Below are 24,428 nucleotides of genomic sequence, written 5' to 3'. Positions count from 1 at the left end.
CCCCCCCCCCAGAGGGATGCATCAAAATCACAAGTGCAACTCTGAAGGCCGCCTGTGCATTTCACAGATCTGTGCAGGCAGAACCACACCCCTCAGGGTGGTGTTTAAGATCCCCATCCCCACCCTTCCAACTATAGCTTAGTCACTAAGATTAGGACCCTGGAGCCAAAATGGGCTGAATCCTTCGCGCTTCTCAGAGGTTTGCCACTGGGCAAACCCACCTTTCCTTGGTGAGAGCTTAGTTTCCTGACCTGTAAAATGGGAAGAACAGTAGTCCTCACCGTATAGGGTTATTGTGGGTTAATTCACAGAAAGTACTTAAAAGGGTGGCTGGCACATATTACATGCCCAGTGCATGCTGGCCACCATTATTTTTATTTTCAAACTCAGTCATAGCCTTATCTCCCACGCCCAGCACCCAAGGTTCACTGCTGCTGGCTCCCAACACTGTAGCCTCACTAGACTGTGACCATTTTGAAATCACTCCATGCCAGTGACCTTGCCGTCTCCTGGTCCCTGTGCTTTGTCAGCCTGGGCAAGATCCTCCCCCCGCCACACACACACAACATGACCCCCTGTTGAAATGCCACTCGGTTTCCAAAGCCCAGCTCAGATGCAGCTCCCCTTCTGGGCCTCAGACTCCACCTCTTTGTACCTCCCCCTCCCCCTCTACTTCTGTGGTTGCCCTTCCACACCTCCTGCACTCATGAGAATTATATATGCTTATGTCCCCCAGCTAGATTGTCAGCTCCCTGCCTGAGGGTAAGGCCTGGGTCTTTTCCATCTCTGAGTCCCTCCCCCCCAGCACTTCGCACAGAAACTTGCATGTGGAAAGTGCACAGCAAACGCCTTTAGATTCAACTGCAAACAAGCTCTTTGGGGATACAGCATGTGGACATGGGAAGAAATAATAAACACCGCCCAAGGTGAGACTCAGTACTTCTCCATGGTCTAGAACCCATGCATATATAAACAAAATGGACTGTTTTCCCAAACCTCAGAGGTGGGCTGGAGGTCTGCTGGCCTCTACGAGTGCATTCCCCATCACGCTGCCGATGAGGTAACAAATCCCACAGAACTGCAAACGGCGTTTGCTTTGCCATCCGCATTCACCTGCCTTGCGTAAGAACCTTGCCTAAGTACCAAGTGATGGAGAACTTGAGTGCATGGCCTCATCAGCCGTGGGTGCAGACATCCTTCGGGAATCTCAAACTTTCTGTTCCCCAAAAGTCTAGATTGTTAGGCTACTTTGCTTTTGACTCAAATCTCCCAGAATACGGTTGTGACCATGTGTGTGACTGGAGCTCAGAAAAGAGGGCAAGGCTGTCAGCCCCACATATCCATAGGGACCCAGTAGCTTCGTGTAGGAGAAATCTTAACTAACTGAGACATAATCCTGAGGTCCGGCGGACCGTGCCTTCAAGTGTCCCAGCCTCCTTCTACTCTTTTGCTCTGCCATACTTAGGGTATGACTACCATCCTCAGTGCTGCTGTGTGGTCATGTGACAAGGCCACATCACATGACATCACATTTCAGGCAAGAAAAAGAGGAAACAGTAAGGGACAGAAGAGCACAGTTGAGTTAGCCTATTCTATTTATTTTTTAATGTTTATTTTTGAGAGAGAAAGAGCATAAGCAGGGGAGGGGAAGAGAGATAGGGAGACAGAGGATCCAAAGCAGGCTCCATGCTGACAGCAGAGAGCCTGATGCAGGGCTTGAACTCATGAACCATGAGATGGTGAACTGAGCTGAAGTCGGATGCTTAACCAACTGAGCCACCCAGGGACCCCAAGTCTATTTTAAAGCACTTTCTCAGAAGCCCCTCCCAATGACTGTCCTTTACACCTCATTGATCCTGTGATCCATGCACATCCTAACTGCAAAGCAGTCTGGGAAATGTAGTTTTTTAGCTTGTCACATTGCTACCCATACATAGAAATTGGGATTCTGTTGGTACAGAAAAGGGGGGAGTAGGGTTGGAGTGGGTAATTCGTGGTCTCTGCCCCACTTGGGGCAGGACTTTCATGAAGGAAGATTCGTGGAAGAAATGGACCCCAGGGGGATCAGATAAGAACTTACCATGCACCCAGGCAGTTCACTAAGTGAGGGAAGGGAGGCCTCTCCTGTTACCCTCACACATGATGGAGTAGTTCCAGCACCCGTTTTAGAGATAAGGCAAATGAAACCTAAAGCTGTTCAATACCTCACTCAGGGTCACACAGCTAGCAAATGGCATCCAGATTCAAACTCCAGAATCTACCGTGCTCCCTTCACCCCTCCAGGCTCACCTCCCCAGGGAGCTTCTGTAGAGAAGGAAAGAAGAAAGGTCCAGACAGCATGTATCCGTACCAGGACCTGGACAGGGCTTGGGAGGAATAGGAAATAAAGATTCCTAGAGTGCTCCAAGTGGCCATTTTTGAACATAAAGATGTCTTATTGCAGCTAATTCCCAGAAAGATTTAAACTGTAAACTGTTTGACACTTTAAAAAAAGCATCAACATGAAATAAAAGCCAGAAATCAAATGGAAAACTAGGATGAGAGCACCTTTTGTGGGGGACTCCAGAGGCAAGGCAAGGGACAGAGTAGGAGGCCCACTCCAGGCTGGGAGGACCAGCAGGGCAGAGAAGCAAGTGGGTCTCTGCTGGAGACCAAGTCCCTCCTGCTCTGGACAGCAGCCAGCAGAGTCTGCCCCCCCTCAAGAGCTGGGTGGAGGCAGGACATGTGAGGAGCAAGCCAGGCAGCACAGTGTCCTGGGAACATTCTCGCCTTGGGCGAGGTGACCAGCAGTGAAGCTCTGGGTACCCTGTGCTTGGGGCTACCTTCCTGCCCTCCAGGTCTTCTGTGTGCCTCAAGTGGAAAGGAACTCGAATCCCCCACTCCCACAGGGATGTCCCGAAACCAAGGAAATCCTAGGGCCTCAGGTTTCACCTCAGACTTGGAAGCTCGGGGGTTAGAGTGCACGCAAGATGCCCATGCAGCGCCTGTGGCTGCGCGCCCCCTTTAGGCAGCATCTGGGACTGCAGTTACCTGCCAATTACATTAAGGGAGTTATTGCTGTTGTCTGGCAGGTGATGGTGCGGTCAACTAAAATCCGGAATATAGGCGGAGGGACAGGTTGGTGGGGGTGTCAGGAGAGGCTGGAGATGGTTATTGTCTTATTCAAAGAGAAGATGGAGCCTGTCCCTGACCTCAATCAGTTAATGCCTAAAGTGGTTGAAAATGGAAAACAGAGCAACTGGTACTCCAACACTTCATGGATTTATCAGTCAGCAGGAGTCTGTTAAGCCCCCATCACGTGCTCAGCATGATTCTAAAATCTCTGACAAATATATGAAAAGCAGAGTGAAAACCTAGCTCATCCAGCCACTGGGAAATCGTGTCTTTTCTGGACACCTGAAAATTTACCAGCCCCGCACACATCAAGCACTTTTTTAAAAATGTTAAATATTTTGGATGAAAATGTTTTTAAAACGCATTATGCTCATCCCTGGCTTCCTTAGAGGCTATTGAACATGGTTTGACTGTGAACATCATTGGCTCTGCTGTCCTATGATATGATAGCCCTGGAGGCTCTGGGGTGGGGATGACTGCTTCCACACTGTATGGTCCCCAGGCACTATTTGGTTTAGTCATCTGCTTTTATATTTTTTCTAAATATTCCCTCATTGTCAGGCTTTAAGTGTTAGTTTTCCCTATCCTTTTTAAGCCTCCTTTCACTTCATTGCTTCTAATCTCCCAAGTTTGGAAACCGGACAAATTCATCTTTTATAACCCATCTTGGCCCAAAATGGAATTAAGGGGACGGTTAAAATTTATCAAGGACCTACTGTGTGCTGCGCATTTTGCCAACTGTTTTGCAACCATATTTTTTTTTTCACAACAGCCCTCGGAGTTGGGAATTTTGTCTCCACTTTATAGATGTGTAGACTGGGGCTCAGAGAATTTAAGCAACTTGCCGAAGGTCACCCAGCTGCTAGTTAGTGGCAGGGTTAGAATTCAGATGCAGTGTGTCCAGCACAGGGACCATCCATGCTTTTCAGTGCTCTGAGTTTGTGGGATATCACATGCTCTTCCCTATTGCTTCTTACTGTGCTAGCCTGTGATAGTTTTATCTTCCTAAATGGAATGTAAGCCTCTTGAGGGCAGTGACCTAGCTGCCAGCTTATTATGTATTGCCCACACCATCACCCAGTGTCAGGATTCCAGGTGATCAACAGGTGCTTTGCAAAGAGTGAGAGCCTAGAAGATTAAGGGCAGGAGAATGGAGGTGGACCATTGCCCCCCTCCTTCCGGACACCTCATACCTCCCTGCTGCCTACAACTTTCAGCTTACAACCAGGCATTTGCTCAGCATTTGCTGAGCAGGATGCTTTGTCTCCTTGAAGCTCAAATCTTCCCTTAGCCTAACAGCAATTTCTGAAGCATCCCCACATGGGCCACTCTGGGTTGGAAGGAAGGAGTGTAGGCTCCAGCAGCCTGCCTCCCCCTGGGGAGACATCGAGGCCAAGCCCAGAGGAGACACCACAGAGGCATAGTGGCCCAGTAGGGAGGGGAAGGCTGGTGTTGGGTCCGGGATTTTTGCTAAAGAAATTCTAGAGCAGATGCCTTTGAGGAACCTTTTATACAGAACTTTGTTCCTCCAAGTAGCATAACTGGAATTCTGACTTTCTGGCCAAAGCAAAAGCAGGCCAGCATCCCAGCGGGGTCTGGTTCTGCTGAGTAATGCCTGCCCTGAATCTTTGCTCTGTGACTAAAACTCTGGGGAGAAAAACTCACGTGACTTACGGACCTCATCGTGACAGGGCAGTTTCTGTTTGTGTGTTGGTTCTCCATCAGAAACACTGAGCTCAGTGGGGAACCCCCTCCCCCCTTGTGACCGGAGCACACGGGCGACCTCACGTGACCCGCAGCCCGCGCCAAGCACTTCTCCTCGGGTGATATCACACCCTCGCTGACTGCCCAGGTGTTGCACGGCCTCCCCGGGGCTGACACGGTATTTGCATCATTTCGGATACTTGGCTCTCGATTTGTTTGCCTTTGGTTAATAGTAAATCTGGAGTGGGGTTGAGGGAAGTTGTTGAGACAGCCAGACAGCGGACGCGTCTTGCTGGGCCTTGGACCTGGGGCTCCCAGCCCATCTCTGCCTCAGGAACCTTGTCAGGTCTTCCTGGCTGGGACCTGAGGCTGGAGATTGCTGGTCTAGCCCCTCCTGCTTCAGTCCCAGGACTTGTTGCAGATTTGGAGCCCCCTCAAAGGGTCAGGGCCAGGGCCAGGTGCTACTGAGCCTTAGGCTTCTATGTGCCTCTTTCCTCATTTCTCTCTCTCTTCAGAAAAACCAATGCTATAGAGGCCCCTGGATTCCCCCTCCTTCCTTCTGCTCTGGCCATCAGAGCTCAGCCTTCCCGCCCCGGGGGTCCAGGACTCATTGCTTCACAGAACTGCGGAGGGTCAGGGCTGAGGGACTCTGCCAAGATCTGCCCCACCAGACCAAGGTGGCAGGGTGATGTCTTAACCCACTTCACTCAGCCACCACTTTCCAGCACAACTTCATCTCTCTGGCCTCAGTTTGCCCATCTGCCAAGGAGTAGGAAATGAGCCCCATTCTTCCAACCGCAGAATAAAGACTTGAACAAGCTGGGGGCGCCTGGGTGGCTCAGTCGGTTAAGCATCTGACTTCAGCTCAGGTTATGTATGATCTTGCAGTTCATGCGTTCGAGACCCTCATGTCAGGCTCTGTCAGGCTCTGTCCCCCATGTCAGGCTCTCTCTCGGAGCCCGGAGCCTGCTTCTGATTCTGTGTCTCCCTCTCTCTCTGTGCCTCCCCAGCTTGTACTCTGTTTCTGTTTCTCTCTCTCTCTCTCTCTCTCAAAAATAAATAAAAACATAAAGAAATATTTAAAAAAAAAAAGACTTGGACAAGCTGGGTTTGCAAAAGGGCCAGGGCCCCGTAGCTCCAGCAGTCCACAGACTTGAATGAGCATGCATCAGAAGCCCCGGGGCAGGGGGGCAGGGTGGGGAGGGGGGAGGCTGTGAAGACACAGAGTGTCTTTGAGTCCTCCTGCTCCCAACCCCCAGGGCTTCCCATTCATTCGGCCTGGAGTGGGATCAGAGAATTTGCATTTCAAGTTTTCAGGTGTTGCTGATGGGCTGGTCCCCGGGACCACCCTTGGAGAACACTGCTCTAAACCACATAACTCCTGGACATTGACCACCCCCCCCCCCCCCCCCCCCCCCCCGACCGTCACCCAAAATGGGTGAGAGTCCGTGTGTACAGAAACCGGCTCAAACTGGCCCTGGGAAGTTGGTAGCTTGAAATCAGCCATGTGAGTATTTATACCTTGGAAGTCAGCAAATGCTACAAATTGGAACTTTTCCCCAGATTGCCGGCTGTTAAACATTTACTAGCATACCCCTGGATACGAAGGCAGCCTTTCTCTTCGTCTGCACTCTAAGGCAGGTGTTGTGCCTCACAAACTGAACAGGAAGGCTCAGCCGGAATTCTCTGTACTTCCATTGTCTTATCTATAAATTGGAAACAATAATAGCATCTACCTCACGGGGCCGCAAGAATTAAGAGACTACGTGTGATCGTTTAGCAAAGTAACCAGCGTAGAGTAAGTGCTCAAAGGTATTAACTATTGTCATTAAAATCCTTTGGATTATAGAGATCTGCGTATTTTCTTCCTCTAAGCTTATAGAGTTTTATAGAACTGTATACCCAGCTGGGGGGGGGGACAGCATGCCATGCTGAGCTTGACAGCCTTGGGGTACACAGTCTTCTGGAGACTACCCCCGGCACCCATCATGAGCCCCAGCCCCTGGATTTGTACATGTGACACCATTGGCCACAGCAGCCAACCAGATACTCCTGGGCTCACAGAGTCTCTCACCTGAAAACCTGGACCTAAAACCCGGAGCCAGCCTATCAGTCACCACCTGCAAGTCAGGTCGGTGAGGCAAACAGGCCCTGCCAGCAGCCAGAGGGACCAAGGAAGGGCTGCAGAGAGAAGAGACGACATAGACACCTGCAGGCGGGCATGGGAGGGGAGGTCTCGAGAAGACCCCGCCTCTGAATCAGGACTCCTCTTAAAGGTCTCTTGCTGTCCTGCCCTGGACCTACATCCTCACAGCCAGTGTCTCCTTCAGCTTAAGTCAGATCAAGTTGGCTACTTCTGTTAGTTAGAACCAAAGAGTCTCAGCTTCTCCACTCACTGCCCTCTTTGCCCGAGGCCTTGCTTCTCCCAGTGCAGACACAGATCCCAGGGCCAGCTCGGTCCTGCTCACTGTGGATTTGGGGCAGTTCTCTAGGCCTCTCCTCTTTAGAATACTCATTGAATGTGAACTTGGGCAGGAGCAAGCCTCCCTCTGAATTTTCCCCATTATGTGTATAGAAATGAGTATCTCGACATTAAGCTACTCAGCATCATCAGTCCCTGTGTGAGGCCCTTCCGCGACTCCCCGTTGCTCCTGGACAGAGTCCAGTCTCCTTTTGTGGACTGGGGTTGCTGCCCGAGTCTCCCGTTTACATCTCTCCCCTTCTCATTCACTCATTTCTGAGCCGAATGGACCTGCCGGCAGTTCCCCCAAGATGTTCCCTTCCATCTGGCTTCTGTGTAGAACAGGATTTCCCTAAGCCTGTAGCCAACCACCAGCCTTTCTGCAGGCTTCCCCCGGACGTTGTTTCCCCTGGGCCGCCTTCCCCACCACAGCGCTGGCTGCCCCTCTGTGCCGGGCAGCCGGTACATCTCCACACCACGGCGCATCACTTGGCCTAGCTGTTTAGCACACCCCCTGCCTCACCACCAGATCCCGAGGCCCGTCCCCCCTTGTTTCCCCAGAGCCCACAATGTAAGTGCTCGGTGAGTGGTCCCATACGTGTTGTGGCCCGAGGAAAGTGGGCTCCAGAAGACCCCGGTGCTTGCCAACTCCAGGGGCCACAGCCACTGCCCACGGTGCCCTGTGGGAAGTCGTTTTCTAGAGGGAGGAAAGGGAGAGGAAGGGGGAAGGGAGTCCCCAGGTGGGTCAGGTAGAGATTATTGAGAGTTTGTGCCTGGGCGACTGGATAGGGAGCTCAGTGGAAGTGACGTGTGGGTGGAAGGAACAGTGAGCTTGGCAGGAAAGAGGTAAAGTGAGGTGTATGGGATGAAGGCGCAGAATCTGGAGGGAAGTAAGGAAGAGAAGGAGAAAAATGAGCTCTGGGCATTGACCCCTGAGCCTTTCCTGGACCCCAGGTCATGCCACGCACGTTCCCAGGAGGCCCGGGGGCCCCAGGTGCTCACGGGCTTGCCTGTGGTACGTCATAAGGGCCTCGGATTCACACCCCCCTCGCCCCCCATCTCCAGACAAGTTGCTCTGTAGGGCCAAGGAGAGGAACAAGCGGATCCCCGCCCTTGGGCACAGGGTCAAGATCATGAAAGCATCACAGCGCTGCTCCAATGATATGCATGGCATTCCTCGGTTACCACGTGGTAGGGCTGCAGTTTTTGCCATGGTGTGGAGGTCCTGACCTTCAGAGAGCCCTCCCAACAAGCTAGACAGAAGGAGGAGGTTGGGCTTCCGGTCCATACATTTTCAGTCCAGGAAGTCTATGGTGTGAGGCCTCCTTGTAACCTGTAATATATTTTCGGGGTTGTCCAAGGAAGATTTTATCAGACATCTAATAGATGACTTTAATAGACGATTCTATGAAAATTGTGTGCACAAACAAGAAGCTAAGAGAGTTTGGAGAAAGCCTACATTCTCCTGCCTTCCCCAGCAAGAAAAAAAAAATAGCTTCACCCCTAAGAAGTTTATAATCAAGGTGGGGAAAGAAAATGTGCATTTTTTTTTTTTTAAGTGCGGAGAATAATTAAATATTAAATGGTGTGGTGCTTGCTGGTTGCAACAGGACTGTAATGTGGCTCAGGGAGTCAGTTCTGCGTCAGAGAATTCGCGAGAAGGGGGAGACCAGAACCACAGATGTGGATCAGCGGAGAAAAGAAGGGAGGGGTTCCAGGGAAGGGGAATTGCAGGAGTAATTGCCTGTAGAGTGTGCCAGACGGGAGGGGCTGGATGAACCAGATTCTATGTTAAATGCAGGAAGATAGGATTGGAGAGAGGGAGGAGGGTGTCAGGAGGGGGAGGCAGGGGCAGTTAAGAAGTCTCTGCATGCCCAACTCCGGGAATTTGGGATGATGGAGATGATGGAAGGAAGGGATGGTGAGAGGGGAGGAAGCATCCCAGGGCTGGCGAGGAAGGAGCTGAGGAAGTCTCCAGCAATTGCTGGTCCCCAGCAGGCATGGGAGGCTGGGAGGTTTCCTTGTGGGTGGCTGACTTGAGAGCTGAGGGCACCACTCTTCCCCCGACCCCAGGGTTCTGTGCCCCACTGCAGCAGCAGAAGCTTCATGAACCCCACCATCAGAGAATGAGCACACAGGCCAGTGCTCCCCTGTGTGCCTGCGGTCCCAGCCTGTCACGGGCCCCAGGGAGCCACTGCGGGGCCTTGCACAGGGAATGGCAGGATCCAACACTTTGACAGATATTTGGCGGGTCGGGGGCGGGGGGTAGCTACTAGGTGCAAAGCACCATGGGGAAATGGAAATAAGTGACACCGGGACCCACAGTCAGGGGAAGAAAGCACGTGGTTAAGAGCCCTGACGAAAGGATGGAACAGCACTGGGGGAGGGGTGTGGGTTATTAATCCTGACTGAGAGGATTGAAGGCAGCTCCCAGCAGGGTGTGGGGTTTGCACCCCCTCGGAAAACGAATAAGGATGCGCAGGCAGAAAAGCTGGGCAAGAGGAGGGGCAGAGGGAAGGAGGAGGTCCCGTGGGAGAGCAGCACGAGCTCAGGTGCACAGGCTACAGAGCCCATGTCCTGCCCACGGAAGGGTCAGGTGACCTTCGTGAGGGACACAGGGCCATGCTGGTCCCAGCGTGTGAGGGAGACTGTGGGTAGAGGTGGGGAGGTTGAGGCAGATGCTAAGAGCCAGGGAGGGAGAGGTCAGGAGGAAGAAGGCCTGGGAGGGTGGGTCCTGGGTTTGGGCGGCATCCCCGAAGCACGTGGCTAGAGCTAGAAGGGACAGAGCAGCCAAGAGGAATAAGACAGCACCAGCACCTTGGTCGCAGGCCAGGGGAGGAGGCCAGAAGCAAGAACTGCTCAGTATGGAAAATGCTCGAGTCCTGTGGGCACACAGAGGAGGGAGTGATGCACTCTGCTCTGGACCTGGCATGTGGGGTGGGGCTGGGAAGACATTTGAGCTGGACTTGGGGCCTTGGGGAGGGAGGAGGTTCCCTGGGTTGGGAAGAGAAGGGGTTTCAGGCGGAGGAGTCACCACAAAGAAGGAGGCAACACTACTAAAGGGCAAGGAACAGAGACCAGCAGGTTGGTGTGACCAGTGTGTGTGCGTGTGTGTGTGTGTGTGTGTGTATGTGTGTGTGTGTGTGAGAGAGAGAGAGAGAGAGAGAGAGACAGAATGAATGTGAGTGCACATTGGGAGATGAGGCTGGAAAGGAAGATTGGGGCCCAGACTGGGAGGCTTTCACCTGCCCTCCTGAAGGGGCCTGGATGTCACTCTCATGCAGTGAGGAGATCAAGCGTTTCTGAGCAGGAGTCCCATAACCAGAGCCATGTGTTAGAAAGTGAATTCTGACCCCTGCATGGAGGAGGATGGAGGGGATGAAGCCACAAGGCAGGGACGAGCCAGGAGGTTGGCACACGCGTCCACAACAGCAGCAGGGGAGTTGGCAGGCAAGAAGAGCGATGCCAGCAGAAGCCACTCCTGGGCCGCAGTCAGTAGGCCTTGCTCACCAGCGGGGCGGGAGCCGTGAAGAGGGAGGAGCGGAGGACAGCAGCAGGGCTCCCTGGTTCTCTGGCTGGGCTGGGCCGTGAACCGAGAGAGGAAATAGAAGACGATAAGTTGGTCCGTGGGGGCAGGTTGCGAGCCCTGTCCCAGACATTTTGAATCTGAAATGCTTGAGGTGATGCCCAACAAAAAGTTGAAAATACTGGAAATGAGGGCAGAGGCCAAGACCCCCAGGAATACCGATACTTGAAGAATAGGTTTAAAAACCGGGGAAGAAAGCATGGATGGAACCGAGAGAACATCTAGGAGGTGGCTACGGTGGTCACCACGTGCAAGGTGGCCCAGCGTGGCAGCTGTGGGGGAGGAAAGGGAGGGCCCCATGTGAGAGACTCATGTGGAAGGAGGTTCATCAGACATTGGCAGCTGTCTGGATAAGGAGAATGGCTGGACTAACGGAATAATGTTGGTGCTTTGGGGAAGAGGCAACGTCAGGTGGGGAGTGGGGGGAGATGAGTCTGGGTGTGAACCTGTTTAATCTTAAGGGAGGGTGGGATGTCATTGTCGAGCCATCCGAGCTGAGCGCCCTTCACAGAGGGCGCTCGTGAGTCTTGAACGAGAGATGGGGAGGATGGGAGATCTGAAAAGCGGCTGGCAGAGAAGGTACAGGTGGCTGAGCCTGTACAGGAATCCAGTCCCCTGGCCCCAGTGGTCCTCCGTAACTTGTCGTGCGCGAGTGGCTAAGTACACCCCACACTCAACCGGGGTTTGTTGGAAATGGAAAGTTTTGGTCCATTCCACGGAACCCCATCCCGTACCAGAAACCCCCTCCCAGCCCCCTTCCTCAGTGTTCCCTCGTGACTCCTGATGTCCCTTGGGACCTAAACTCCGTCCAGGAATGTGTCCCGTGCCCAGCAGACCAGGAGCTCTCTGAGCATGGGGGTGGTATCTCCCTTCTTCATGTTCCCAACAGTCCAGTCCAGGACAGGGCCTGTGCATGCAGGGTGGGGGCACACTGTGTGATCCTCAGTCTCCAAAGAAGACAGGGGTGCTTGAAGTCCCATTTCATCCCGACAGGACTTTGGGCCAGATCCCATGGGCACAAAGACTTGTGACCCCCCCAGACTTCCTGGTTCAGGCAAGGTCATTCAATTCAGATGATGGTGTAACTGCCCCTGACTGTTTACCTGATCTGCTCCAAGTAGGTGAGATGCCCGGATTGGGGGTGAAGGGGCAGGAAAGGGTTGTTTGTATCTGGACCTACTCGGCCCACCTGTCCCAGAGGCCCCACATCATCAAATGTTTTCCAGTTCCTATGGTGACCAGATCACAGAGCCAGGATTTGTTATTGTTCTGGGGAGAAAAGGGAAGGGCCACAGAGTGAGGGACTGACGTCCATCAGCCAGGCAGCTGAGTCACTGGCCACGGTCTGGTGTGTTCATGGAGTCACTTCCCTGTGGTCTGAGGCTCCCACTGGCCTTCCCTGTGACAAGAAGCTGGTCCTTGGACTGTGTCTGTCAGCAAGTGCAGATAACAGGGCACCCCTCCCTCAGCATTGCAAGTGGTCAGCAGGGTGGGGAGGCAAGTTACTGAAAAGGGCACACTCCTGCCTTCAGAGAGTGAGAGCTTATGGGGAAGGGAGCATTCTCCGTCCTTTCAGACTATACATGTGTATTCATGGACAGCTTCTAGGGCCACCCGGCAACTGGCTTATGCTATGACCTCAACCAAGTCACCTGACCTATCTGAGCCTCAGTCTCCTTTTGTCCAAACTGGGGAAACCGGTGCTATGCCATCAGCTCGTTACAGGATGGGGTCTAGACCCCGACCATACATCTCTGGACCACCTGGCAGATGAAGAATTCCTGTTGCCCCCCCCCCCCCCCCAACACACGTGCTGGCTCCTTGTTGAGCAGCCATGGGAGGCCACAGGGGACACAGCCACTCCCACCTACTGCTACCAAAAGTTAAAGTAAGAAGCTTCAGGGGCACCCGGGTGGCTCAGTTGGTTGAGCATCTGACTTCAGCTCAGGTCATGATCTCACTGAGTTCAAGCCCCACATCAGGCTCTGTGCTGACAGCTCAGAGCCTGGAGCCTGCTTTGGATTCTGTCCCTTCCTCTCTCTCCACCCCTCCCCTGCTTGCACTCTGTCTCCCTCTCTCTCTCTCTCAAAATAAACATGAAAAAAAAAGTTTTTAAGTAGCTTCAATTGCAGACATAGATGGGAACAGAACAAGAAAGTCAGTGGGTCAGCCTGAGGGGGTGGGTCACCAAGGGTATGAGGACAAAGGAGAGGCCGTGAGGCAGATATCCTAGAAGGCAGGTGCTCAGGCCACCCCAGGTGTGCTCCAGGCTCCTGAGACCCCCCCTTGCTCTGGAGCCGAGCCGGCCAAGGCCCTTGTGACAGCCCGGCTTTCCGGACAGAATTTCCACCAGAGGAAGGGTGCTGATGGGAGAATGTGGTTCATCAGCCCACTCGATGGCTGTATCCTCACTGTGAGTGGCTGAGTCAGCACTGGTATTTACACTCGTGTTGTAGTGAGTCACCCCCAAACATGGCCATCTCGCAGGCCTCTGACCAACTCAGGTTTTCTCGCCTGCAAAGTGGAAACCCGCTGCCTGGAATGTAATGACCACAGAAGGGAACTGTCCCCCAAAGAGGAGTCTAGACTGTGCCAAGGGGAGTCCCACATGACACCCATTCTGCAGTCATCTGATGGCCTCCATGGCCTGTTCTCTGCTGACCTCTTCTAGCGGCTACCTCGAGGCCAGAGAAGAGCTGTCTCCACCGGGCTGGTCCTAAGCAATGCTTTTCAGACGGGGGGGGGGGGGGGGGGGGGGGGGATGGAAACCCGGAAGTGGGTCATGGGATTAGTTCAGTGGGTGGGATGAGCATTTTTAACAGTTAGAGTAGAATCACAGTACAGGTGAATGTTCAGAAGTCTTGCATCTGTGCGTGTGTGTGTTACATGAACGTACACACACACACTACATGAAAACAGCAATAGAAAGACAGCACATTCTGACTGGGTCATTTAAAGGACATTTAATAAGAGGGACTATTTACAAAGGTGTATGCAGGCTGTATGGAAATCGGAAGGGGTAATGAAGAGCCAGGTCTAGGCACCGGGGCTTCATTAGCAGCCTTAGGCTCGAGGCTTAAAGGAGGAAGGCACTTCCAGAACTTGGAGGCAGAGGGATGTAGAGAGGGCGCAGGCAGGAGCTGTGACCATCAGCCAAGGGAGTTGCCGGCCAGCCTGAGCTGACCTCCATGGGGAATAAGTACTAACCTTCACTCCTCCCCCTCCTTCCCACTCACCAAACCCTGGGAAAGCCTGGAAGCAGGAAGAACGGACGGGGCCCGTGTGTGGAGATCACCTGGAACCTACCTCACACATGCGGGGGATGCGATGTAAAAGGCACAGTGTCTCTTACTGTGGGTCTCAGGCGGTGAAGTTTTGAAAACCCCAGACGCCTGTGTGTGACACTGGGGTGGCTGCTGGGAAGAAGCCGTACGTTTCTGAATGGCCCCGGGTCGGGGTCAGCGCCTGAGGAAGGCTGTGGTGGCAACGCCAACGCCGGTGAAGAAGCAGTCGTGCGCTTTCATTAGCAGCCGGGAGCAGGGCACATTCCAGACGGGCCGTCGGTGCCAGGCAGGAGAAACCACCTTTGCCCAGATGCCAGACGGCAGGCCTGGGCGCAGCCTGCAGTGTCCACGGGCTGTGGGCTAAGGTCAGGGAGGAAGGGATGGAGAGGGAGAGTATGGGAGAGAGGAACAAAGGGGCCTGTGGTCGGTGACACCCACGCCGGGCAGTTGCCTCAGCTGCTCAGGGACAAAGGGCAGAGTTCTATTTCTAGTTCCCTGTGGGAGCAGGAGAAAATGACATTCTTTCCACAGGCCTGCGGTTGGCCCACGAATGCTCGGGCTACGCGTGGTTGTTCGCACCACACTCTCTCTGGGCCTCGTCTCCACAGCCCACGCTGCTGCTGAGCCCATGCTGGCTCAGTCACATGCTGAAGAACTCATGCCTTCCCAGCAAGAGTGTCCAGGCTCCAAGGCTGCTTCTCCCCCATCTGCCATCAGCCCCTGTGACACCCACCTTCAGGTGCCCAGTCCCGAGCTACGTGTGGAAAGGCTGCGACACTCACTGAAAACCAGGCCCGGTTCCCAGAAAAGAGTCTCTTCCGGAAAGGAAATAGTTTTCTCTAATGGTAAAAAAAAAAAAAAAAAAAAACACACACAAAGCAGACGATTAGTGTTCATAATAAGAGAACTCTCGTTTGACCCATGCTATTTCCTTGAGCGATAGAGAACAGCTCCGCCCTTCACACACTTGGGTTCCTGCTAGCTTACTCACCTGACACTCCGGCTGACGTGTTTACTTAGGAGTTAATAAGGTGAAGAGTGTTTTTGCCCTTTGAACATGTCTTTTTCTTCAGAATCTCTTAATTTCTCTCAGCCGCACGACTGTTATTGCTAAGGGTCGGGACAGAGTCTCGAGGACACGGTTAAAGGTGCCTTCTGGAGGGGCGCCTGGGTTGGCTGAGCATCCGACTTGGGCTCAGGTCATGATCTCACCGTCCATGGGTTCGAGCCCCACATCGGGCTCTGTGCTGACAGCTCAGGGCCTGGAGCCTGCTTCCGATTCTATGTCTCCCTCTCTCTCTCTGCCCCTCCCCACTCATTCTCTCTCTCTCAAAACCTAAACATTAAAAAAAAAAAAAAAAAAGTGGCTTCTGGACAATATCCTCTCTAGCCCAAACCAGCAGACCTTGGGCTGGACCCCAGTGTTCAATCCTAAAGATGCCCCTAGGAAATGTCTTGCCAGTGTCCTATTGTTTTATAAGTCAACCACACACAAAGTGGATGCTTTACTATTTAATCAGTCTCAACCAAGTCATGATGAAACTGTAAGAGGAAAAGGAGAGTCCAAGAGAGTCAGTGCCTTCCCCAGTTCTGTGCTCATCAACCTCCCCGAGGGCCAGCGGCAGTGCCTGGCTGGCATCCCTTTACTGCCCTGCCTGGCGCTTCCCTGTTCTGCCGAGACCTGCCTGGTGTTAGCCACCTCCCTGCACCTTGCACTTCTGCCCACGTGAGGTGTGTGGTTGGCTGTCTGTCTCCCTCAGAGACTCAGGAGACCTCTTGGAGGGCAGTGGTTCTGCCTCATTTACCTCATTCTAGCCCCTTCATCTGCAACAGTACCTGGGTGGTCAGAGGAGCTCTGTAAAATGTGCATGGGGTGAAAGAATGAATGAAACATTCGCTGTAGCTAAGATTTTCAATGTGGAAAAAAAAAAAAAAAAACACGAAGACCTAGCCATGACTTTCAAAATTTTTATGTGTTTGGCAGTGACATGTTCGATTTAAAAAAAAAAAAAAAAAATCTAAGCCCCAAAGCAAATAAAAGCAAAGCAGCACATGCAGGTAAAGTTGTCAGGTTTAGCAAGTAAAAATACGGGACATCTAGTTACGTTTGAATTTCAGAAGAGTAAAAAAAAAAAAAAAAAAAAAATTGGAGTGTAAGTATATCCCCAAACTGCATGGGATATACTTATACTAAAATATATATATATTTTTTTGTTTACCTGATATTCAAATTTAACTGAGTGTCCTATATTTTAACTGGTGGCTCTCTACCCAGGCCTGTACAAACACGGGACCCCGGGGGTCCTGTTTGTAAATCACTGTTTTAGGGAAAGCTTGTGACACCCATCTTGCTCTCCTCCTCCCATCGCTGGAGCTGTTCTAAGAAGGGCCGAGGCCTCCTCCCCCAGCAACTTGCCTGGATCATAGGTGTCCGTGTGGGCCCCAGGCTGTGAGGAAAGGCTGTTGCTAAAAGTGGGTCAAAATAACTTGATCAGCAGCCAACATTTATGACAAACAACAATGCCCGTTTATTCAACCGTTTCAAGTCCAATGAAGGTTACTTCACACCTTGTTTTCACTGAAACCTTGACCCCCGCTGACAGACTGTTCTGTCTGTTCTGTGAAGGCAGGTGTGTGAAGAAGCCGCCTTCCTGCTCCTCAGCCCCGTCCTTCTGGGGTGAACAGAGGAGTAACCGCATCCCAGCCAGTCAGCTTGGTTCTGCTGGGTGGAGACTCTGTGGAACCAATGCAGACATGATAAGCAAATGCACACCTCTCTCTCTTTACTCCCCTGTGTAAAAGCAGTGGAGAAGCTCCTTAGAGAATCAGGTGAACTCTTGAATGCCTTCCAGATGAGTTCACTTTGAGGAGGGAATTGGTGAATCTCAGTGGGAAACATCTGCCCACATTAGAGCTCCCTTACCAGTTGGGGTGCCCACCAGTGTGTAGTATTGTGGGGGGGGGGGGAGCCAGACAATCCTCTAGATTGTGTATGACCCAGGCTTAGCCCCTGGGATGTTCATGCTCTGGGCTTTGACCCTCAAAGGACAGCAGGTGGGTGGAGGTGACGTGTAGCCGTGACGGTAAGGTCAAGAGTCAGCAGCCAATGGCACTGGCCGCAGCACCTGCACTGGGTGTCTGTCACTGGGCTGCCCGACCTCCCTTGGGTGTGCCCTGCCCATTTCCCCGAACTTGGTTTGCCAGGCTTCTAGTCGGTTCTCTGAATCATCCAGTATCCTTTCCCATCCGCTCATTAACCAGGCTGTTTGCACAAGAGCACTCACAAGCAAGACCAGCCGGTCACCAGGCCTCCCCCTCCCCCTCCCCGCCCCCTTTCCTTGAGGCCCTGGCGAGTGTGAGACCCGATCAGAGATGGGATGACTGTGCCAAAGCATGTCACCAGGATCTTCCTCCGGAGCTATCTGGTGCCGTGCCTCCCCAAACTGTAGGCCTTTCAAAAAAATGTGGACACCGGGTACCTGAAACAGGGCTGAGCTCCCCATAGTTCTTGGTAGACGCGACGGGCCAAAGAAATGTGAGCAGAAGGGATGAGTGGCACTTCCAGGCGGAGCTGGTGTGCAAAGCCGGTTTGCAATTCACCGCGTTCCCCCTCCCCACCCCCGTCACAGGGGTCAGACACGCTCTGGATGGTGGTCACTCTGTCAGCCTGGAACCTGGAGTGACGGGTTACAGGAGAGCTCCGAACCAATCCAAGGTGATCATTTGGAATGAGCAAGCAAACAAGAAACTTTCCTCAGGTCAAGTCACTGAGAGGTGAGGGTTGTTTGTTACCATAGCAGAACCTGTCCAGTCCTGACTGATACGCAGGCACTGTCCGGGTCCTCCGGGATCTGAGTCACCCGGGGAGGCTGAACTGAGGCATTTCCCAAGTCCCATTGACACACTTGTGATTTTGGTGATCAGCCAGGTTTGGGAGCCCCCAGTTCATTCCACACAAATTCTGAGGACTGGACCGCATAGCCTTGAGACCCAAGCTGAAATTCCTTCATATTGACATATTGAGTCATATTATAAAGACAAATGGTAACTTGAAAAATTGTCTACAATTTCGAAACAGGCCAAAACTGTTAAATTTAAGATTGTATCAGTGCTCTGACCACAACCACAAATACACGTATGTGTGTGCACATGTGCACACACACACACACACACACACGCAGAAAAAGAGAAAGTAAAACATAAGAAAATCAAGGAATGGACTTATGAAATATTTTTCTTTAACTTTTCATTGTTATTGAAGCGGCACCACTTTCATAAACAAAAGAAACCCAAAAATGAGATGTTTGGGGTTAATATGGAAACAACAAGGAGCTACTGAATGTTCTTGAGGAAGGGTGGGGTGGGGTGGAGAAGAGGGAAAGGTGATCAAAATAACAGTTAAGGGAGGAAATTGGGGCAGCCCTGTGCATAAAAGAGTGAAGGGGGAGTGGCAGAGGCCAGGAGGCCCGAGAGGGGGGCTGTGCAACATCCCAAGAGGTGTGGCAAGGCCCAAACATTGGTGTGTGTTAAGGAAAGAGGGAGGGCAGAGTCAGCCTCTGGTGAGCCCCTTGCTCACGGCCTCCTGGGGCTGCCAGGCCGGACGCTCAGCTACACTGCACTGCCCTCTAGTGGCCAGAGCTGGAAGCCGGCAGAGCCTTTGGGGCAGCTTGGCAGGAACAGTCAAGGTAAGACAACTGTGGGAGCCTGAAGAATTTGCTCCTGGGACTGCAGAGTGGAAAAGGTTCCCAGAGAACATGGTGTTTCCACGGAGCATGGCAATTCTCTACAATGGGGCTAGCCCGCTGGCACAGCCACAACCGGCAAGGGACGGGGAATGGCAGGGACAAAAGCGTATAAGTTTGAGACTGTGTTGCACATTCAGGGGAGGCAAGGTGTTTGGTGAGGCCATAGGGTTCCTAGGGGTGGGGAAAGGCGAGGCTGAAGAACTGAGCTGAGGCTCTGCGGTGAAGGGACTCTGAAATGCACCGTAAGCAGTGGGACGCCTGCCAAGGGCTTAAGCAGGGGCTGTAATACAGGGAGAAAGAGTAACAGGATCACGTTTGCACTTGAAAAAGATCTTTCTAGCAAAAGTGTGGACTATGAATATGGATAGGGCTGGTGGGAGGGAGTTCCTGCAGGCAAGAGAAGCCAGTGCCCTGACTGAGCAATTGGGGATGGGGAGAACAAAACTCATCCGTCCTTTCCTTTACTGGTGCATTCCAGACATGTGCCAGGGACAGTGTGTGATTTTGGAGTTACTAAGCCACACCTGAGTCCTCAGGCACCTCCCTCCCACTTATGCAGAGTGGAAGAAAGCCACCGACCTGCCCACACATTTTGAGCCTGAGAACCCAGACAAAAGAAATATACAACAACACTCAAGGGATCTTTAACTCTGGGCTGTGCAAAGATTATGTGGGAAGACGGGATGCACCCTGAGGTTGAGAACTGTGCACCCAGAGGCCTTTGCTGCGGACTAACTCCACCCCCGTGCTCGTTCCAGCTTGTTCCCAGAACTGGGAGAAGTGGCTCAATGGTCCTCACCCTCGGAGAGCGGTGGTGAGGGCTGGGAGGCAGTTACCTCGCATTGTGCAGATAGGCACAGGAAACAGGTAACCGGAAAGAAGTATGATTTACGTAATGATGGGTCTTAATATTAATTTATTGAGTGCTATTGAGCCCGAAGACCAACCTCCCTGCCTCCAACTTTGGGTGGGAGTGTTTTGAATCCCACCTTTGACCTCTCATGGAGCAGCTGTCTCTGTTGCTGTGTAGCATCTCTGGGGTTGGAACACTTGCCACCCCTTATGCACCACTTCACACGAGCTGTTTTGGTTTTTCTTTTTAAGTTTATTTATTTATTTTGAAAGAGCACATGCACGCAGGCACGTGCGTGCTCCAGCAGGGGAGGGGCAGAGAGAGAGTCCCAAGCAGGATCCACGCTGTCGGCACGACCCCGACTCGGGGCTCAATCCCACGAACCGTAAGATCATGACCTGAGCCAAAATCAAGAGTCGGAGACGCAAGGGCACCTGGGTGGCGCAGTCGGTTAAGCGCAGACAGTTCGTGAGTTTGAGCCCCACGTGGGGCTCTGTGCTGATGGCACAGAGCCTGCTTGGGATTCTGTCTCTCCTTCTCTCTGCCCCTCCCCTGCTGGTGTACAAGCTCTCTCTCAAAATACATAAATACACTTAAATTTTTTTTTTTAAAAAGATGCTCAAATGACTGAGCCACCCAGGTGCCCCATAACATGAGCTATTTTATGCTTTATATAAAGTGACCTTCGCTGGCAAGAGGTGGAGCCTGATTTGTGTGGGCAGGTTAGCCAACTTCTTGTTTAGCATCAACTGGCATCTTGATATGTCACAGCCTAAAGGGTTAAATATTATTATGTCCTCATTTGATAGATGAGGAAATTGAGGCATAGAGGCAATGGCCCACCCACAGTCACACAGCTGAGGTGATGCAGCCAGGATTTGAAGGCTGGCTCCCTAGTCTCTATTCTGAACGATTTGCTATCCCCCCTACTTTGTGCCGATCACACGGCGATGCCCAAGACTACTTTGGGGAGCACTTTGCCATTACCTGCCCTCTATCCCGCTCACCACCCTCATTCAGCCTATTTCCCCCTCCCTGAAGATCATTCTATGGCTAAGTGAATCCCACTTAAATATTGACTCTGGAGGGGCACCCCTGCCTTCTCCCCTGGAATTTAGTCCCCTGTCTGCTCAGAGTCCCAGTGTTTGCCACACAGTGTCTGTGTTTTCCAGAGATCCATTATGCAGAGTCCCCACTCGGACTGGTGGGAGGGCACAGCCTCTGATCTGGGGGAGTTTATATCCAAGGGGGAATCAAGACAGACAAAGTATCCAGTCTGTTCCTTTTTCTTGCTGTCAGTATGGTCAGCTAGTTTTTTTAAACTGTGGGTTGCCACACATTATGGATCATGAAAAAAAAAAATTTAGTGCATCTCAGATCACATTTGACTTAAATGAAATGGCATAAAATAAAAAATACCAGATGCGTTTCATGTAATATGGTTAAAAATTGTTTTAGGGATATTTGTTTTAGTTGGGTGCACCTGGGTGTGTGTGTGTGTGTGTGTGTGTGTGCACTTGGCTGTGATATAAAATATGTTTCTTATCACGGGCAGAAAAATTATAGAGCAACTGGTCTAAATGTTTCCCCGTCTGCTTTTGCAACACTTATATACAGTGGTATTACAACCTATGTTTTGCACAAGGTCACATGACAGTCACTTTCAGTCAGCTTGTCTACTCTTCCACTAATGAGCAGAGAGGCCACACAGGTGACCTGTAAACCGTGAGGACTGTCAGTAAATTAAATTGTTTGAATTAACATACCTTGTTTGAAGCCAAACTAAGCCGTATTTTTCTGGTGGATGTTTATCATTGAAATCCTACCATCAATTACATACTTTAGGGACACCTGGGTGGCTCAGTCAGTTGAGCAACTGACTCTGGCTCAGGTCATGACCTTGAGGTTCATGAGTTCAAGCCCCACCTCTTTCTGCCCCTCTCCCGCTTGTGCTGTCTCTGTCTCTCTCTCAAAATGGATAAATAAACTTTAAAAAAGCAATACATACTTTAAAAATCCATTTTATGAATTTGCCATTTATTCTTCCCTGCTTCTCACCAGCCAGTCCTGGCATAATTTACTGAACTTCCTCCTCGTATGCCAGGAACAAATGCAGGGATGTGTGGAGGGGAGGGCGGTCTGGCCACGGTTCGCCAGCCCTGGATCAGGAGACTTGGTTTGCTTCCAGGAGGCCCCTCCTGCCGCCCCCACGCCATTGGCAAGACCCTGAGGGCCTCCCAGATCCTGGGGCGACAGGGACTCCTGGTGCTGAAGCCAGATGAATGCTCACACATCAGTAACACATTCAGCTTTCCTCAGCAGACCTGATACTCCTGATCCACCTTCTGGGCAGGGTAGATTATACCTTTGTTTTTGTTGTTTTTAAGGAGCAGATTTTACAGAAGTTAGGGAGAGTGGAACACGAGATCAGAGAGCCTGGATTCTCATCTCACATCTTCCACCTGTGAGACGATGCCTTTGGGCAAGTTGTGGAACCACTGCAACCTTCAGCCGCCTCATCTATAAAATGGAGGGTGACAATGGCAGCTATGTCAGCAGGTGACCGTGAGGAGAAAACGAAGTACTACAGGTACGGCATTTTAGCCCCACACTTAGCATACAGTAAGTGCTCACTATGTACTACCTGCCACGGTCAGAGCAATTATGATTATTACGACACATTTATTTATCATTACAACACTCTGGCAGCCTCAGCGCGGCCGTAGGGCTGAGAGCCACACAGGCCCCTCCCGGTTAAGCCTGCATCACTGTACTGCCTCACCTCCTCATGGCCACCACCTGCCTCCCAGCTTCGCTTCCTCCATCCCAAGGCTGGCTTTTAGGGATGCTGGATTCTCAGGCCTCGCCACAGTCTGAACAAGGTAGTGTGTGGCACAGCATGAGAAGACCCGGGTTCGAGTCCTTGCTTTGCTGCTTCCTGTCAGGAGGCATGGCTGTTTGTTCCAAGTAAATTAGGATGGGCTGGAGGGAGGGCCCTGCCAGTTAGGCAAGGCCCAGGGCCCATGCTGTGTGTCTGTGGCTTCTCACCACAGACAGAAGGCACTTGGACAGGGGGGTGGGGGGCGGGTGGAACCCCTGCCTGTCTCCTGCCTGGGGCCTAAGGGAACCTCGAGGGGCCAGGGGACAGACAGTGGGAGCAGGGCCTCGGATCAGGGGACCGGAGGTCAGTACCCAGACACAGGAACAGGCAGGTCTTGTTTTTTGTGGGAAAAGGTTGGACGCTCGCCCAGGTGACTGAAGGGCTGCCGTCACCGGCTTCCACATGGGGACGGTCTGTGAGCACAGAGCTGATTGATAGGGTGCAGGAATGACTGGTTACAGTGGTCAGCCTGGCCTCGCTCTCCCACGGGAGCTGTGCTGTCCGCCTGGGGCTTCCTGCCTCCAGACTGCACGGACCCGGTAGGAACAAAGTCAGAGCTGGCTCTGCTAGAGGGAAGCCGGGGAGGCAGAGGCACAGGAAATGGGGTCTGGGGTCACGAGGAAATATGGTGCTACTTAGAGACGTGTCCCCTGAGCCTTCTTTTTTTTTAATTAAAATTATTTATTTACTTATTTTGGGGGAGAGAGAGCAGGGAGGGACACAGAGAGAGGGGGAGAGAGAGAGAGAGAGAGCGCCCCAAGCAAGCTCCACACCATCAGCACAGAGTCCGATGTGGACCTGAACTCACAAACCGTGAGATCGTGACCTGAGCCGAGATCCAGAGTCAGACATTTAACAGACTGAGCCACTCAGGTGCCCCTGAGCCTTCTTTAACTCTGCCATAACATGGCAAAGGTGATGGTCCCCAACGTGCAAGTTTAGGTGTGTTAGTGAGATGAATATAAGAGATAGTTTGAGACGCCTGAGTGGCTCAGTCGGGCAAGCATCTGACTCGATTTCGGCTTAGCTCATGATCTCACTGTTCATGGGATTGAGCCCAGCGTCAGTCTCTGCACTGATGGCAAGGAGCCTACTTGGGATCGTCTCCCTCCCTGTCCCTCCCTCTCTTCCCCTCTCCCACTCACGTATGCACTCGCGCTCTCTCTCTTTCAAAAAAAATAACCATTAAAAAAAAAAGTGGTCGTTTGAATAGCTAAACTAATATCCTTATAGTGTCATTACCGTCCCTGCTGTAAGTACACAACCTCTTTTCAAGCTAAGGGCTTTACTAAAACTCATTTACAACATACAAATGATACCACAAATTGGGGGATCCACAAAGGTTCCTGAAATCAGAGAGTGCTTCTGAGCAGGAATGACGCTGAGGGTTAGCCCAGCCTTGGCGAGAGTGAGTATCCACCTGTGTGGGAGGTGAGGGAGGAGAGTTATCTTGGTTCAAAACTGGTGACAAGACGGGGCTTTGAATTCTTCCGAACTGGGTGCCTGCTGGCCCCCGTGCCGGGCCGGTGTTCAGGTGTGGTGCTGCCGTGACCGGGGGCCCCAGCCTGGGCCCCCTCCCTGCTCTGAGCCAATCGTGAGGGTGTCTGGAGAAGAGCTTGTGGAGAAGGTGGCTGGTTCCGCACCGCCCTGGGGTTAACAAAGCCACGGCGGGGGAACGGGCGTCAAGCCAGCACCCCCTTGTATTTGAAGAGATTATTGGGTTTGCAGTCTTCATACCCACTCATGCCGTTCATCCTCCCAACAAATCAGTCCACTTATTATCCCATGTTTCACTGAATA

General features: G+C 52.1%; 1 long non-coding RNA gene across 6 annotated transcripts in view; it reads left to right on the top strand.

Annotated features, from left to right (window-relative positions):
* LOC147572606 (uncharacterized) overlaps positions 1 to 24,428 on the top strand; it is a 107,553-nt gene that overhangs the window by 69,112 nt on the left and 14,013 nt on the right. For 3 of the 6 annotated variants that reach the window (XR_015246286.1, XR_015246285.1, XR_015246284.1), the window contains exons 5-7: positions 17,779 to 17,923; positions 19,653 to 19,761; positions 22,135 to 22,337. This is a non-coding gene — a long non-coding RNA (uncharacterized LOC147572606). The other 3 variants (XR_015246283.1, XR_015246290.1, XR_015246292.1) reach the window with 3 other exon arrangements.

Source organism: Puma concolor, chromosome E4, assembly GCF_028749965.1.
Source record: "Puma concolor isolate L17-30 chromosome E4, mPumCon1.1.hap2, whole genome shotgun sequence".
Taxonomy (NCBI): domain Eukaryota; kingdom Metazoa; phylum Chordata; class Mammalia; order Carnivora; family Felidae; genus Puma; species Puma concolor.
The sequence above is the reverse complement of the archived record's forward strand: the minus strand, read 5'-3'. Positions and strand labels throughout refer to the sequence as shown.